Below are 15,936 nucleotides of genomic sequence, written 5' to 3'. Positions count from 1 at the left end.
AGAGAGTTATGAGCTATAGGCTAACCTGGGCTATATAGTGAAAACTTGTCTTGTAAAAGTAAAATTATTAAAAATAGCAGTATATATGGAAGCTAGGAGGGAGGAAAGCATGATACAGCAGAAGGATATGTGGGGCTGTGGGAAGAGATAAGGCATGGTGGACAATATGAGGCATGGTGAAAAGTATAGATACCAGGGGGAAATGTTAAGTCTTAATTTAACAGAGCTCCTGTCATCAAAAAAGAAAAGTAATACTGACACTTCCACATATTGGGCTGCTCCAGATTTTTTTAAAGGACAACCTTTACAGAAAGACAAAACTCGTCTCTCTCCCCATACCAGTTCACATCTCACAGGCAGTGCTAACTTTATCTTTTCTGATTTCAGATCTACTGGTAATTCTACAATTCTAAAGAATATAACATTATTATTTATCAAGCTTAATGGAATATTTATTGAATTTACACTGAAAAATATGAGAACATATGTTATACTATCTACAATCCACCTCTCTCCCACTTTCTATGTATTTTTTTATTGAAAATACATTTTTTCATAAAATATATTCTGATCATAGTTTCCCCTCCCTGAACTCCTTCCAGATACTCCCATTTCTCACTCACCCAACTTGACATTTTCTCTCTTTCTCTGGAGAACAGGCAGACAAAAAAAGCGAACAAACAGGAATCTTAAAAATAAGAGAAATAAGCTGGGCATAGTGGCACACAGCTTTGATCCCAGCACTTGGGAGGCAGAAGCAGGTGGATCTCTGAGTTCAAGGCCAGCCTTGTCTACAGAGCAAGTTCTAGCAAGGACTACACAGAGTCTTGAACCTTGTCCTCCCAAAAAAAATCAAAATATACAACCAAAAGACCAATTACAAAAAAAGATGTTCAGGCAAAGTAGTATGAGAAAAAATGTCAACAGAAATGCCATTGAATTCATGCCTTGCCCTTAAGTGTGGTTAATATACTCAGTAAAACGCCTTTGGAGAGAACTAGTTGTTCCTCTGCAAGCAGATGTCAATTGGAGAAAACGTTTTGGTTAGGCATAGGAGATGGTACCCACTTGCCCCTCTTGGGGCTGGGATCCCTTCTGGCTTGGCCCTGTGCATGCTGCCAGTCTTTGCAAGTTCAAATGTGCATTAATCCTGTTGTGTCTCTAAGATACTGTCTCCTTGGGACCATCCACCGCCCCCCTAGCCTTCAAAATCCTTCTTCCTTCTCTATCTATAGCTCCCTGAGTCCTAAGGGGTGGGGTTTGATGAAGCTATACCCTGTAACACTAAGGGACTGGAGGATGCTGGGAGAATCTGGTGGCCAGGTCTGCTTTGATATGTTAAATAAATATCTCAGTTAGTCATTTGTCCTGGGTTGAGAGTTTTCTAAGACTTTGCCACTATTCCTCAGGCCTCACCAATACAACCAGCCTTCAGAGATCTCTGTACTGGTTGGAAAGAATTTCTCTCTTTTTTGTTCATTTTGGTTTTAGTTTTTTAGGACAGGTTTTTGTGTGTGTGTGTACCTTTGGCTGCCCTGGACCCAGCACTGTAGACCAGACTGGCCCTAAACTCACAGAGATCCACCTGCCTCTGCCTCCTGAGTGCTGGGATTAAAGGCATGAACAACCACAACTGGCTGCTTTTTTAATCATTGAAATTTTTAGTTCTTTTACCCCTCAAATTTCTGTCCTAGTTAGGGTTTCTATTGCTGAGATGAAACACCATTGACTGGTCCAGCAGGACACAAATGGGAGCACAGCACGAACCTTGAAGGGAGAGGAATGAAAGACTCAGAAACGGACAGCAGGTCTGTGTTCTAATCGAGCTGCCAACTTTATTTTTTCTCAGGAACATTATATATCAAAAAGACAGCGGGGGAGGGTAGGATGCTGAAATGTCAGTTCTGGAGACAACCCTAGCTGATAGGAAGAGATAAGGGGATGCTGAGGGTCTGTAAATGTATATAGGGGAAATGCTAATCACTTTCTGAGGCCTGGGACCTGCTACGTCTGCTGGCATTCTTAACTCACAGGGTAGATAAGGGTACGGAACTTGCCCTACAGAGGTGAATAGCTTACTTAACTTGTGAGCTAAGATGAGTATAACTAAATACAGGTCTTTGTTCCTAGCAGTCTTCCCTTTTTATAAGTATTAGTATGAGGAGAGTTAGAGGTCATCTGGTAGATGAGCGGGCATTAACCGGGCAGGGGGTAGGCAGAGGCCCAGTCCTCCCATGTTTACTTCGTGGGGGAAATTTCTTTCGGCTTTTATGTCAATACTTCTCGACATCAACCTCTATGCAATCAGGCATGTTCCTCAGGAGACCCAGAGATGGAATGCATGGTCCTCTCATGCTTGCCTTGAACCCCTTGCTAGTGCCCATGTCTGTCGTGGACAGACACACATATCTCTGGGTGTTCTGTGGCTCCTATAGGAGACTTGCTCTCAAGGGGCTCTTCTAGCCCTCGATCAGCCAGATCAAGCAGGTGACAGTGAACTTGAATGGGCTTGGAGGCCAGGGAATCCACCTGTTGGCAAATAAACCCCGTGAGCCTATTGACGGCCCACGGCCCAAAAGCCATCAATAATAAAAATCCTAAAAGGGGCCCCAAAAGGGAGGGTAAGAGGGTGGTGACCCAGGGAGAGATGGAAAACCAGTTTTTAAACCATCCCTCCTCTTGCTCTCTTTGCATTCTTCTATGCTCTAATCCTTTTCTGACCTTAGCCATACTGTCTCTAACTATTCCAGTGTGATCAGCATAGAAACAATATTTTTCTTTTAAGGCAGTGCAAAGGATCAAAATCTAAAAATTCTTAATATTATGATTTTTTAAAATGCTGGTGTGCCCCCGGCGGGCTCGCAGAGCAGCCACTAGCCCGGCAGAGATGGTTGTGGGTCCCTGTAAGATCCCGGGGGGCCATATGAGCAGGTGGCAAGCTCACAGAGCAGCGGGAGCCTGATGGGTCCCCAGCTGCTCGCTCCAAGGTCCCCAGTGGGGCGGGCTGCTTGCCAAGCCGTGAACCAGCAGAGACAGCTCCCGGAGGGTCTGGGAGAAAGGAGACAGAGACATGGACACAACATGTTGAATATTTATTCAGGGGGTTATGAAGGGGAAAGGGAGAAGTGGGGGGCAGAGAGAGAGAGAGAGAGAGAGAGAGAGAGAGAGAGAGAAAGAGAGAGGGGAACAGAGAGACAGAGAGACACACGTGCACATGCCAAGAGGGGACAGTAAGAGAGAATCCAAGATGGTGGGTGGGGGTGGAGGGGGAGTGGGCGTGGCTTGCCCCTTAAAGGGCCAAAAGAATAACATTCCCAGATCCTTTTTTATAATAAAAAGCAGGAAGCCGGGTGGTGGTGGTGCATGCCTTTAATCCCAGCACTCGAGAGGCAGAGGCAGGCGGATCTCTGTGAGTTCGAGGCCAGCCTGGTCTACAAGAGCTAGTTCCAGGACAGGAACCAAAAAGCTACAGAGAAACCCTGTCTCGAAAAATTAAAAAAAAAAAAAAGCAGATTAGACACCACAGTTTGACGGAATTGGGGCAGCAAATTCTCAAGACTGCTTCCGGCTGATTTGTGGGTGTCATCTTTGGGGGGGAACCTGAGAGAAGGCTGGGTGCTGGCCACATCTTGGCATAGCTGGTCTCTTTGCTCCCGACCGGGTGTCTGTGGCATGGAAATGTCTGGTGACCCTTATCCTATTTAAGGTATTGGCAGAACACAGAACAAAGTTAAATTAAGGAAAAAAAAAATTTGGACCAGGGAATCGAGGGGGTATCTGACCTGTTTAAGATCCTTTAATCCGGCTCCCTGGAACTCACAAGAACTCCTTGGGTTTGTGAAAACAGAAGTTTTAGACACATGGAAGGCAGCATAAGAGAGAAATTTGATTTGAAATTTATTTGGTGAGGTAACCTGGAAAAACCTCTCAGCTATCAAACTGTCAGAGATCTTTGAGAAGGATAAGATTTTACTTGAGTTACTGATTTTAAAAATGACAGAGAACTTACTTGGTTGGCACCCAGAGCTTCTCTTTTGGGTCCTCCATGGTCACTGAAGGTTGCACTTGACCTTTGCTGGTTAGCATCAGGCCTGCTAGGCTCCCGAAGACCCTGTGGGCTAAGAAATCTGTAGGAAGACAGGCCTACTTTGACCTGAGCAGCTAGGCTGTTGATTCCAGCGATTCCGTCCACATCTAGAGGTATTTAGTTTAGACAAAAGGCAGTTTTGCTCAATGGTCAGCACTCGGCAGTCGAAACGAACTGCAGAAGGACGTTATTCTGCGTGCATGTCTTCTGTCTTCTCTGGAGGAAGCAGAGTGTTGCTGCTAAGGAGCCAACCTGTCTCTTCTTGTTATGAAAAGTTTTTTAATAATTAAATACTTAGGGCTGGAGAGATGGCTCAGTGGTTAAGACCATTGCCTGCTTTTCCAAAGGTCCTGAGTTCAATTCCTGGCAACCACATGGTGGCTCACAACCATCTGTAATGAGGTCTGATGCCCTCTTCTGACCTGCAGGCATACACGCAGACAGAATATTGTATACATAATAAATAAATATTTTAAAAACATAATCAAATACTTAAATATCACATTCCCTAGATCTCTGAGCAGTTGAGGGCTATTTATTATGTATAGCTGCAGTATAGAATCTGTCTGGAAGGTTGTGTCTGAGCTTTACTGTACTGGCTCTTAACAGGTAAGATTTACACTCGTAAAAAGACAGAAAGAAGAAAAAAACTGTTTGTAATATAAGGTTAATGGCAGAACTAACAATGGTGGAGAACAGCTTACTATATTTTTAAGAGACTTAAAAGTACATACCAGTTTAAAATATGAGACCTATGATTTTGTAATCTGAAATGGGATATAATGAACAATTATTATACACAGAAAGAGTGAACAGGAAGTGGGCAACGTGGGTGTCTTTGATGGGCTCTATCAAAGGCATGCCATTGCACAAAACACATGTAACAGAGTTAACAAGAGGATTTCTGATGGAGGAAGGTCATTGGCTAATAAAGGAACTGCCTTGGCCCATTTTATTGGTTAGAAGATAGGTGGGAGGAGTAAACAGAACAGAACGCTGGGAGAAAGAGGAAGTGAGCTCAGACTACACAGCTCTCCTCTCGGGAGCAGACGCCTGAGAGAGACGCCATGCCCCGCTCCTGGGCAGACACACGCCATGAAGCTCCAACCCAGGATGGACTAGACTAGAATCTTCCCGGTAAGACTGGTTCTCACAGATTATTAGAGATGGGTTGATCGGGATGTGAGAATTAGCCTGTAAGTGCTAGAGCTAAAGGGCCAAGCAGTGTTTAAAAGAATACAGTGTCCATGTAATTATTTCGGGGCATAAGCTAGCCGAGCAGGCAGCTGGGGTGCTGGGGACGCAGTCCCGCCGCCCTTATTACTACAAATGGCGCCCACGTGGACAACTGAATCCACAGAGAGCCTGAAAAAGCTTGGGAAAGAGTAAAGCATGTTTTCTTGATAGTGACAATTTCTCGGATCTACTCTGCTTGCCAGAGGCAAGCAAGCACCTCATCTAAGAGAGGCTTCCTGACTCAGCTTTAGCTGCAAAACCCTACAGCTCATTAAGAGGTCCTGCCACGAAACACTTAAATGGTGTTGACGAAAAGCTGAACGCATGCTTTTCGGTTTTCAGCCGTAGCAGGAAAAAAGCTGCGCCATTTAAAAATGCCGGCTTTCTGGGCTGTCCTGCCAGGGCAAACTCTGACTCTTTTATGAAGGCGGTTCGTGCGGTTTGCAAGCACAGGCTGCTGAAGCTCTTGCTGGCAGGGACCTTGAAATGACATAGAGTTGTGGCAGTAAACATGCCTACAGTCAGTACCTCAGCCATGAGGCTGGAAAGCTAAGGAATGGACTGGATCTAGCTGGCAAAGCCAAGCCTTTAATCCTACCCATATTGCTCAGTAATTTAAAGGCTCGTGTGGTCAGAAAAAGAGAGATATACAGTAAAGAGAGATTCAAAGACAGAGAAAATTTCTGAATGGTTTAAAGTGTGTTAAAAATATATGCAGACTAAAAGTTGAAGTTCTTAAAGTAAAAAACGAAAAAAAGGGAAGAGAGTTGTTGTGTGTGGTAGTACACACCTTTAATCCCAACACTTGGAAGGCAGAGGGAGATTGACCTCTGTGACTTCAAGATGTGGTAGCACACGCCTTTAATCCCAGTGCCTAGAAGGCAGAGACAAACAGATCTCTGTGAGTTCAAGGTGTAGTAGTGTACACCTTTAATCCCGAATGCCTGGGAGGCAGAGACAGGCAGATCTCTGAGAGTTCAAAGACAGCCTGGTCTACAGAGTTACTTCAGGTCAAAGATACAGAGAACCTGTCTCAAAAAGCAAAGAGTTAAAAGTAAAAATAAACAAAATAGAGGTTAAAACAAAGCTGCACAAAGATGGAAAATACACAGAGACTTTTGATACTGTATGCTATTATGCTCTCTTTAAATTATTTAAATGCTGAGGAAGGAGCAACAGATGCTAAAAGATATTTATTTATAAATGCTGCTGAACTAATCCAACATAGATATCTTGATGCCTTGACTTTGAAATTTGGATCTAAGGATATGATACTTTGGAAAAGAGATTCTTATTTTGTTTTCACAGAGGATGAGACGCTGTTCATTTCTTCTATTCTGATTTGGTATGATGGACCACGTCCTCCTGAAGGGTTGGTGTGAACACCTTCAGAAAATTGCTTCGCTCAACTGCCAACTGAGATGAAACTAGCACACAGGTTATACCATGAAAGACCTAATTAATGACGCCCCCATTCAGCAGGAAGCAGTTTGGAGAGAAAAAACTGCGCCCATGTTCCCAAATATGGTTTATAAACGTTCTTTTACATTTAAAGGGGGATATGATATAGGTATGAATAATTTGCATTAGTATAGATTTTGCTTTAATGATAGAGATTTAAGGTCAATTTTGTTATATGTATAAGTGTTTCTGATTTTGATTAAGGTATTGTGATTGTGTAGTTCATTTAAATATGTACTGTATAATTAAGAAATATAGGTTGTTAATGGATAATCATCTATAATAGTAAAGCTTGTAGTCATGTTAGTTAGATTTTCTAGATATATAGAGATATATTTTAGATAGACATTCTTCATGTCTTTCAAAGATTACAGAATAGGACATTTAGCCGGGCGGTGGTGGCGCACGCCTTTAATCCCAGCACTCAGGAGGCAGAGGCAGGCAGATCTCTGTGAGTTCGAGACCAGCCTGGTCTACAAGAGCTAGTTCCAGGACAGGCTCCAAAACCACAGAGAAACCCTGTCTCAAAAAAAAAAAACAAAAACAAAAAAAAGAATAGAACATTTAATGTTTTAATAACTGAGGACTTTTCATGACAATGAGACACTCTGCTCCTGGCAGCACCAATGTACTTCAAGAGGAAGATGGGCATCGAAGAGGCACCTTATGGAGTTTGATAGCCATTTGGGCAAGAAACTGCTCTTGCCTGGACTAGTGCATAAACTGGACACAGAGAACCCGCAGAGAGAAGACTACTGAACTTGCCTAAGGTGAGATGATCTTTTGGGGTTCCTGATTCATGAAAGAGTCTGTGAGACATTCTGCAGGACACAACAGATAGTGACTGAACTGACTTTGAATTTTCCTGCTTTATGGAAATGTCTGCTGGATACCATGGGCCTGAAGGCTGAAGATGGATGCCCCAACGGTACAGAGGAACTTTGGGTGACTGTCCAGGCAGCGAGATGTCTCTGTCATTTCTAGAGTTTTAAAAGTTGCTTTTTTCTTGTTTGCTTAGGTAGTATTGTATCTTTCTGGAGTCTTCGATGGAGTTAAGAATAGTTAGTTATAGTTATAGTTTTCCTTAGTTATGATAAAGATTATTGTAACTTTTACTTGATAACTGTTTCGTTATATGTAATTTTGCTATGTTAAAGTTAAAGCCTTTTTTTTTTTGTTTAAACAGAAAAAGGGGAAATGATGGAGGAAGGTCATTGGCTAATAAAGGAACTGCCTTGGCCCATTTTATTGGTTAGAAGATAGGTGGGAGGAGTAAACAGAACAGAACGCTGGGAGGAAGAGGAAGTGAGCTCAGACTACACAGCTCTCCTCTCGGGAGCAGATGCCTGAGAGAGATGCCATGCCCCACTCCTGGGCAGACACACGCCATGAAGCTCCGACCCAGGATGGACTAGGCTAGAATCTTCCCGGTAAGACTGGTTCTCACAGATTATTAGAGATGGGTTGATCGGGATGTGAGAATTAGCCTGTAAGTGCTAGAGCTAAAGGGCCAAGCAGTGTTTAAAAGAATGCAGTGTCCGTGTAATTATTTGAGGGCATAAGCTAGCCGAGCAGGCAGCTGGAGTGCTGGGGACGCAGCCCTGCCGCCCTTATTACTACAGATTTCAGTGAACATGGGGGGGGGCAGAGTATACATAAGTAAAACTGGAAGAGTGTGGTCATGTGACCTGGCTCTCAGCCAAGATGGTGGTAAAGTTGCCTGACCCCAGTGAACATGGCAGTGACCACGTGTTGTGGGAAAAGTCACAATTTTTGAGCTGTAAAGATTTTAAGCTTAATAAGAGGGACCTAAAGGCATGATCTGCTCTGTTGCTGAGCCTCCATGCCATAACACAAGTGCGGGGGTGGGGGTCAAAAGGCTGGAACCGAAAAACTGCACCATGCCACGGCTGGAATGGAAAAGCCGGCTGGAATTTTAAAAGCCGTGGAGCCGGTTGCTATCAAGAGCCAAAATCGTGAAAACCCGCAAAAACAGCGCAAACACCCAGGACTCGTAGACGAGCATCTTCGAACCGGGAGTGGGCTGTTAGGGCCTAGCTGGATTCCAGTGACCCAGAACCCAGAGAGCTCCGAGCAGCGATCACGATGAGAGAAGATAAAAGGGAAATAGAAGAAGTGAAAAACATGAAAAAAAGATAAAGAAACTGAGGACCCGGTCCCTAGTCGAATGCACTGCACAGGAAGTGTGCAGTGCTAACCTGGCAGACCGGCCCCCAGTGTCAGTCCAAACACGATTCGGGTAAAGGAAAGCAACCGTAGCAGAACTGGGAGGGACTCACCAATTGAAGCCATCTGGGAAGCTGGTGTGGGAGTGGAAAAAGAACCCGGTTCAGGATATCCGAGTCACAGGATATCCGAGTGACAGGTCCTGGGATCAGGTACCCCTCTCTCTCTGTGGGGGCAGGGAAGACCGGACCTTGGACTCTTCTCCAAATCCTCTATGGGGTGTCTGCAGCTATGACGTCATCAGGTCTGCCACTCCTTTACTGTATATGCAGTCGTCTCATCCAGCTTTATTTTCTTTCTGTGAAAAAAGAACATAAACACATCCTTGACCCAAAATAGAGGCCAGGTCTTTTTATAATTCTTTGCAAGGGCTTTTGTATCTTGCCTTAGCCAAGGCCACCTTGGTGCCATCACGTCAGATCTGTCTGCAACTTTTATCCTTTTAAGTTGTTTTTAAGAAGCCAATGTCATGCTCCACAGTTTCTTTCATTGTTAACCATATATGCAGTCCTTCCATTGGAAGAGCCACTTGTAAAATTCAGCATAACATCCTTTAAGGGATCTTTAACTATAACATTAGCAAAATATAGTTCTGTAAATCGCAGCAACAATCATCTGGAAAAAAGCATTATTATGGCCTTTAAATTGAGCAAATACAACTGTAGAAGAATCACTATCTTAAAATTTATCAATTAATCTATTGCTTAGTATAAGAAACATTGATCACAGTCAATACTCTGTTAAACTATCTCTTAGATTCCATCCTGCTCTTTTGTATTAGACAAGCTACTGCTTTAAATTAAGAGTTTAATATCTTAACTGGCAAAAATGAGAAGATACAGCTATAAAAAGCATTCTGGGTTTTTGTTTTTCATAAAATTGCTGTAGAATAAGTTTTGTACTAAATACACACACTTGCTTAGCTGAATCATAATTAATACACTGTACTTGCTGATTATCATATACTTTACCTGTTGTTCTATACTCCACTTGCTTGAGTACCTGTTTGGCAGCTTTTATAACTCTGTACTGGAAATTGGCTCATTGCTCCCTTTAAGAATTTTATTTAGCCGGGCGATGGTGGCGCACGCCTTTAATCCCAGCACTCGGGAGGCAGAGGTAGGCGGATCTCTGTGAGTTCGAGACCAGCCTGGTCTACAGACCTAGTTCCGGGACAGGCTCCAAAGCCACAGAGAAACCCTGTCTCAAAAAAAAACCAAAAAAAAAAAAAGAATTTTATTTAGTGGCTTAAGGTCTCTCATAAGAATATTATAATTAAGGCTTTAACTATTGTATATCTAATTAAGAGTGTGTAAACTATCCTTCTCTTAGGTTGAAAGTCTGCCTAACTGATAGGAAAATGGAAAAATAAAGCATATTTAACTAATGATGCTGGCTTAATTAGACATCAACATGTTGAAGAATGAAAATAAATCCATATTTATCTCTATGCACAAAACTCAAGTTTAAATGAATCAAAGATCTCAACATAAAACCAACCATACTGAACCTCACAGAAGAAAAATTTAGAAGTACACTTTGGCACATCTCAAACACAGCCTCAGTGGCATAAACATTGAGAGAAACAATTAATAAATCAGATTTTTTTAATTGAGAAGTTTTTGTATAGCAAAGGATATGATCATAAGATATAATATCAGCCTATAGAATGGGAAAATATCTTTACTAATCTACTCTTAAAAATGTCTGGCGGAAATGAGGAGAGAACACAAGACATGAACGAACCCACATAGGAGTTTATTAAGAGGGCTTTGTGCTTGCGAGCTCAGGGAAATGTGTGGACAGAAAAGGAGAGGGTAGGAACGGCATGCCCAGCTTTGAAAGATGCTGATGACAGGCAACGCTATGCCCTGCGCCTGCGTATGGGGGCTTCTGCGTCAGACACTGTCCCACGCCTGCCCACACAGGGGGTCCATGCTCCAGCTTCAGAACCCAGAAGTGCAGCCTTACAGGTGGCTAAAAGAATTACAACTCTAAAGCATACAAAGAACTCAGGAAATTAGTCATCAAAAGAACAAATAATCCAATAAAATTAAATGTTACAGACCTAAAGTGAAAACTCTCAACAGGTGATTTAAAATGACTGAAAGAGACTCAAAAAATGCTCAACATAACATCCTTTATCCATCAGAGAAAGGCAAATCAAAACAACTATGAGATTCCATCTTATCCTTGTAAGAATGACCAAGATTAAAAACACTGCTGACCATTTATGCTTAGGAGAATGTGGGGTGACGAAAAAACTCCTCCCCTGCTTGAAGTGTAAACTGGCAGAGCTGCTTTGGATCCTAGTATGGCAATTTCTCAAAATTAGGCAACCGTCTACCTTAAGACTCAGCAATACCACTTTTGGGCCTATACACAAAGGATACTTATCTATACCATAAGGACATGTGCTTAACTATGTTCACAGCAGACTTGCTTTGTCATAGACAGAATCTGAAAATAATCCAAAATCCACCTCTTCTACACATATGATAAATGAAAGACAGCATCCTTTACAATAGCTATAAATACAATAAAATATCATGGAGAAAGTCTAACCACACAAATGGAAAAACCTGTATGATGAAAACTTTAGATCTTTCAAGAAAGAAATTTAAGATGTCAAAAAATGGAAAGATTTCTTATTCTCTTGGAAAAGTAGAACCAACATAGCAAAAATGAAAACCTTACTGAAATCAATCTACAGAATTAATGCAAATGCTCATTAAAATTATAGCAAAATTCTTAACAGACCTCGAAAGAACAATCCTCAACGTTATAAAAAAGAGATAAAAACTTAGGATAGCCTGAACAATCTTAAAATCATATACAATCAAGGAACCTGTGAAATGACTTTAAAACTTTCCTACAGAACCACAGTACTGAAATCAATCCATCTTGGATACAAATTTACATGCCTACAAACAGCAGATTTTTGACAAAGAAGCAAAATTGTGAAATGAAATAGAAGCATATTTAACCTGCTTATTTATTTTTTTATGGTCCTAAAGCTATAGTTCCCTGAGGATATCTTATTTGCAAACCTATTGTCCTGAAGTTGCACTCTCTCTGAAGCTAACTTATTGCAAACCTGCCTTTCAGCAACTCTGTGTTCTGATCAAGCTGCCAACTTTTTTTTTCCTCAGGAGCATTATATAGCAAAAAGACAGAGGGGGAGGGTAGGATGCTGAAATGTCAGGTCTGGAGACATCCCTAGCTGATAGGAAGAGATAAGGGGATGCTGAGGGTCTGTAAATGTTTATAGGGGGAAATGCTAATCACTTTCTGAGGCCTGGGGCCCGATAAGTTTGCTGGCATTCTTAACTCACAGGGTAGATAAGGGTCCGGAACTTACCCTACAGAGGTGAATAGCTTACTTAACTTGTGAGCTAAGATGACTATAACTAAAAATAGGTCTTTGCTTCCAGCACACCATGACCAAAGCAACTTTAGGAAAAAGGGGGTTACTTGGTTTATGCTTCCAAATTAGTGTTCATCATCAAAGGAAGTCAGGACAATCAAGCAGAGCAGGAACTGGGAGGCAGGAGCTGATGCAGAGGCCATGGAGGAGTGCTTCTTACTGGCTTGCTTGCCCTGCTGTCTTTTAGAATCTAAGACTGGCACAGGGATGTACAATGGGCTGGGCCCTTCCCCACGAATTAATAATTAAGAAAATGCCCTACAGGCTTGCCATAGCCCCCGTCTCATGTACACATTTCCTTCTTATTTTTCATTTTTCTAAATTTCCTCTTTTCTCATAATACATCCCAACAGCATCCTCACCCCAACCCCTCCCTTCTCCCCAGATCTGCTGCTCTTTTCTCTTTAGAAAAGAGCAGGCTTTCCGGGGATATCTACCAAATGCAGCATAACGATACATTAAGACTAGACACAAATCCCCATATCAATGCCGGACAAGGCAACCCAGAAGGGGGAAAGAGGTTCCAAGAGCAAACAAATGAATCAGAGATGTCAGAGATACCCCCACTCTATATACATTTATTTTCTTCTTTCTCCTCCTCCTCTTCCTCTTCTTCTTCTCATTTCTTCTTCCTCTCGTGTGGAGGCCCAGAAATGTGAACCTATTTTCTCATTGACCAAAGATCAGAGAATTGGAACTTATCTCTAGTTTCTTCAAGGTTATTGTGCTTCTACCTCAAACAAAGATCCCACCAAGACGCAGAGCAGAGAATTCTGCTCTCTCAAGGTTATTGTTAACAGATGTGGCCAATAGCCAGATCTTGTACTCCAGGTATAGAGAAGTAGATTGTCCCTACCTCAAACAAGAGTCTAAGCATCCAACTAAGATCCAATTTTCTTTATGGAGATAACAATGGATTCCACCCAGGGAGTGGTTTGTCTACAGAGTCTAGGGAATAAGTGTGACTTGGTGACTTGTTTTGTTCTAGCAACAGAATGTATAACTATGAATGTAGCCACGCAAACTTCAGTTGGTATGTTCATTTTCTTGTATCATGTTAATGCAATGTTTTATCTTACTCCTACCTTTTGGGGTCAGGGGTGTTTTAAGCATTTGGAAATTAAATGTGGGCAAATTTCAGTACTCACTGGAACTCCCTCCTGACACTATCATATATGTTTCTCCATTTTTATTATTTTCATTCGCATTTTCATGTTCTTTACTATATTTCTAAATTCCCACAACTCTACCCTAGCAAGAAGTATTTGTGTCGAGGCTGGTCCCTGACCTCCTTCCTTCCTCCCTCTCCCCCTCCTATGTGGGAAGTGCTTCTGTCTATGTGTTGCTTTTATTGGTTAATGAATAAAGAAGCTGTTTTCACCCAAAGGCTTAACAGGCTGGGAAAGATAGAGAGAGAGAGTAGGCAGAGTCAGCAAGATGCCAAGTAGCTACCAGAGGGGAAAGACATGAACTGCCAGCTGGAACCTTGCAAGTAGGCCACGAGCCTCATGACAAAATATAAACTAATAGAAATGGGTTAATTCTAGATGTGAGAGCTAGCTAGCAATACGCTTAAGTGACTGGCCAGTCAATAATTTAAATAATATAGTTTCTGTGTAATTACTTTGGGAGTCTGGGTGGCCAGGAAATGAACAAGCAACCTCCAACTCTCTCTCTCCTCTCTCTCTCCTCTCTCTCTCTCTCTCTCTCTCTCTCTCTCTCTCTCTCTCTCTCTCTCTCTCTCTCTCTCTCTCTCTCTCTCTCTCTCAAGCCAGAGAGTTTCTCTGTGTTGCCCTTGCTATTTTGGAACTCACTTTGTAAAACAGGCTGGCCTCAAACTCAGAGATCTGCCTACCTCTGCCTCCCAAGTGCTAGGATTAAAGCCACCACTGCCTGGCTTTTAAGTATTTCCTTAAGGTTTCCTCCTCTCAGATGACTTTAGATTAGTCATAACTTTCCAGCACATATACTTAAAGCTCAGTTTCTATTTCTATTACCTCATACTGTTTCTTCCTCTCTTACCCTACACTGCTGCTTAGATAAGAACATGAGAATGTCTAGCTTTCCCCTCCTCTTGCTCCTTCCTGCTGGAGGAAGTCTTACAGCCAGTGGTGACCTGCCCACTGGGATGTGGGCTCTTATACTATACAAGCCAATGTAGAGCATATGTCTGCTCTTGTTTTCCAGCTGCAGGATTTGGTTTCTGATCACCGTTCAAGCAGAGGATTCTGATTTGTGAGTCTACCCCTAAATAAATAGCCATCTATTTCTCAATTCTGAGCTAGTGTGAGATTTATTTTAAGCATCTTTCTTCATTTAGCACCCATGTGGATTCAGACTCCATGCTTACCGGGTGGATGGCCTAATGGCCTAGCTGGTCCACAGCCCAGACAGTCTCCCAACCCTGCCTGCTTGGCTTGCTTTTTTTTTTTTTTTTTTTTTTTTTTTTGGTTTTTCGAGACAGGGTTTCTCTGTGGCTTTGGAGCCTGTCCTGGAGCTCGCTCTGTAGACAAGGCTGGTCTTGAACTCACAGAGATCCGCCTGCCTCTGCCTCCCAAGTGCTGGGATTAAAGGCGTGTGCCACCACCGCCCTGCATGGCTTGCTTTTACCTAAGTGTTTTTTCATAGAATCCCCGCCACAGTGGAGTTTACTGCATGTGGCAACTTGGAAATTTCCAAATCAAATGCATGACTGCTTCATTCCCTGGGGCGGTTCCTTGCTGTGTGGTGACTTATGCAGCTTTCCGTTTCTGCTTCCTGCCCGTGAGTTCTAGTTTTCTTGCTCCATGTGTGGAATTGATTTAATTGCTTTTAATTTGTCAAACAAAGCCTATATCTCAGTATTTAACCAGTTCCAAGGTGGAAAACTAAAGCAGCCCAGGATCATTCCCACTACCACCAGTTGCATCACTTCTACTCACAACTCTGCAACCATGACATCTGCTGGATAATAATGATTATAGTTTACCGGATCACATAACAGGGAATTAACAAATTAATATAGCAGATTACATTAATAGTGCAACTTTTAGTAACTTTTTTGCTAATACTATGGATTGTATTATGCGAGGCTTATATGGTTATGGTGCTACTTCAATTTGTTGGGTATTGGACTCAGTTTTCTTCACCACATTCTATCATTAATAAAGAATATGGCACTTTTAGGAATGATGCAATCTTTACAGACTAATAATGAACAGCCAGTTGACAGGATTAATAACATTGAAAATCAAAAGTTGCCTGAAAAAAATTAAAACTATTAAAAAGGATGACATTAATTTGATAGACAAAACTGAATCCATATCTAAAGATACTACGGAGTTATCTGAAAGAATTCATACTGTTGAATTTGACAATTAAAATTTGTTAAAAAGTTATGATAAATTAGTAGATAGACTCTCTCTCCAGGATGACAATCTGCACACTATTCAAGTAAAGTCCAAGGATGAGATGTTATCTTTAAAGGAAAAACTTCAGA

Source organism: Microtus oregoni, unplaced genomic scaffold, assembly GCF_018167655.1.
Source record: "Microtus oregoni isolate MIOR12 unplaced genomic scaffold, Mior012 000011F_ref0000422, whole genome shotgun sequence".
NCBI lineage: Eukaryota > Metazoa > Chordata > Mammalia > Rodentia > Cricetidae > Microtus > Microtus oregoni.
The sequence above is the reverse complement of the archived record's forward strand: the minus strand, read 5'-3'. Positions refer to the sequence as shown.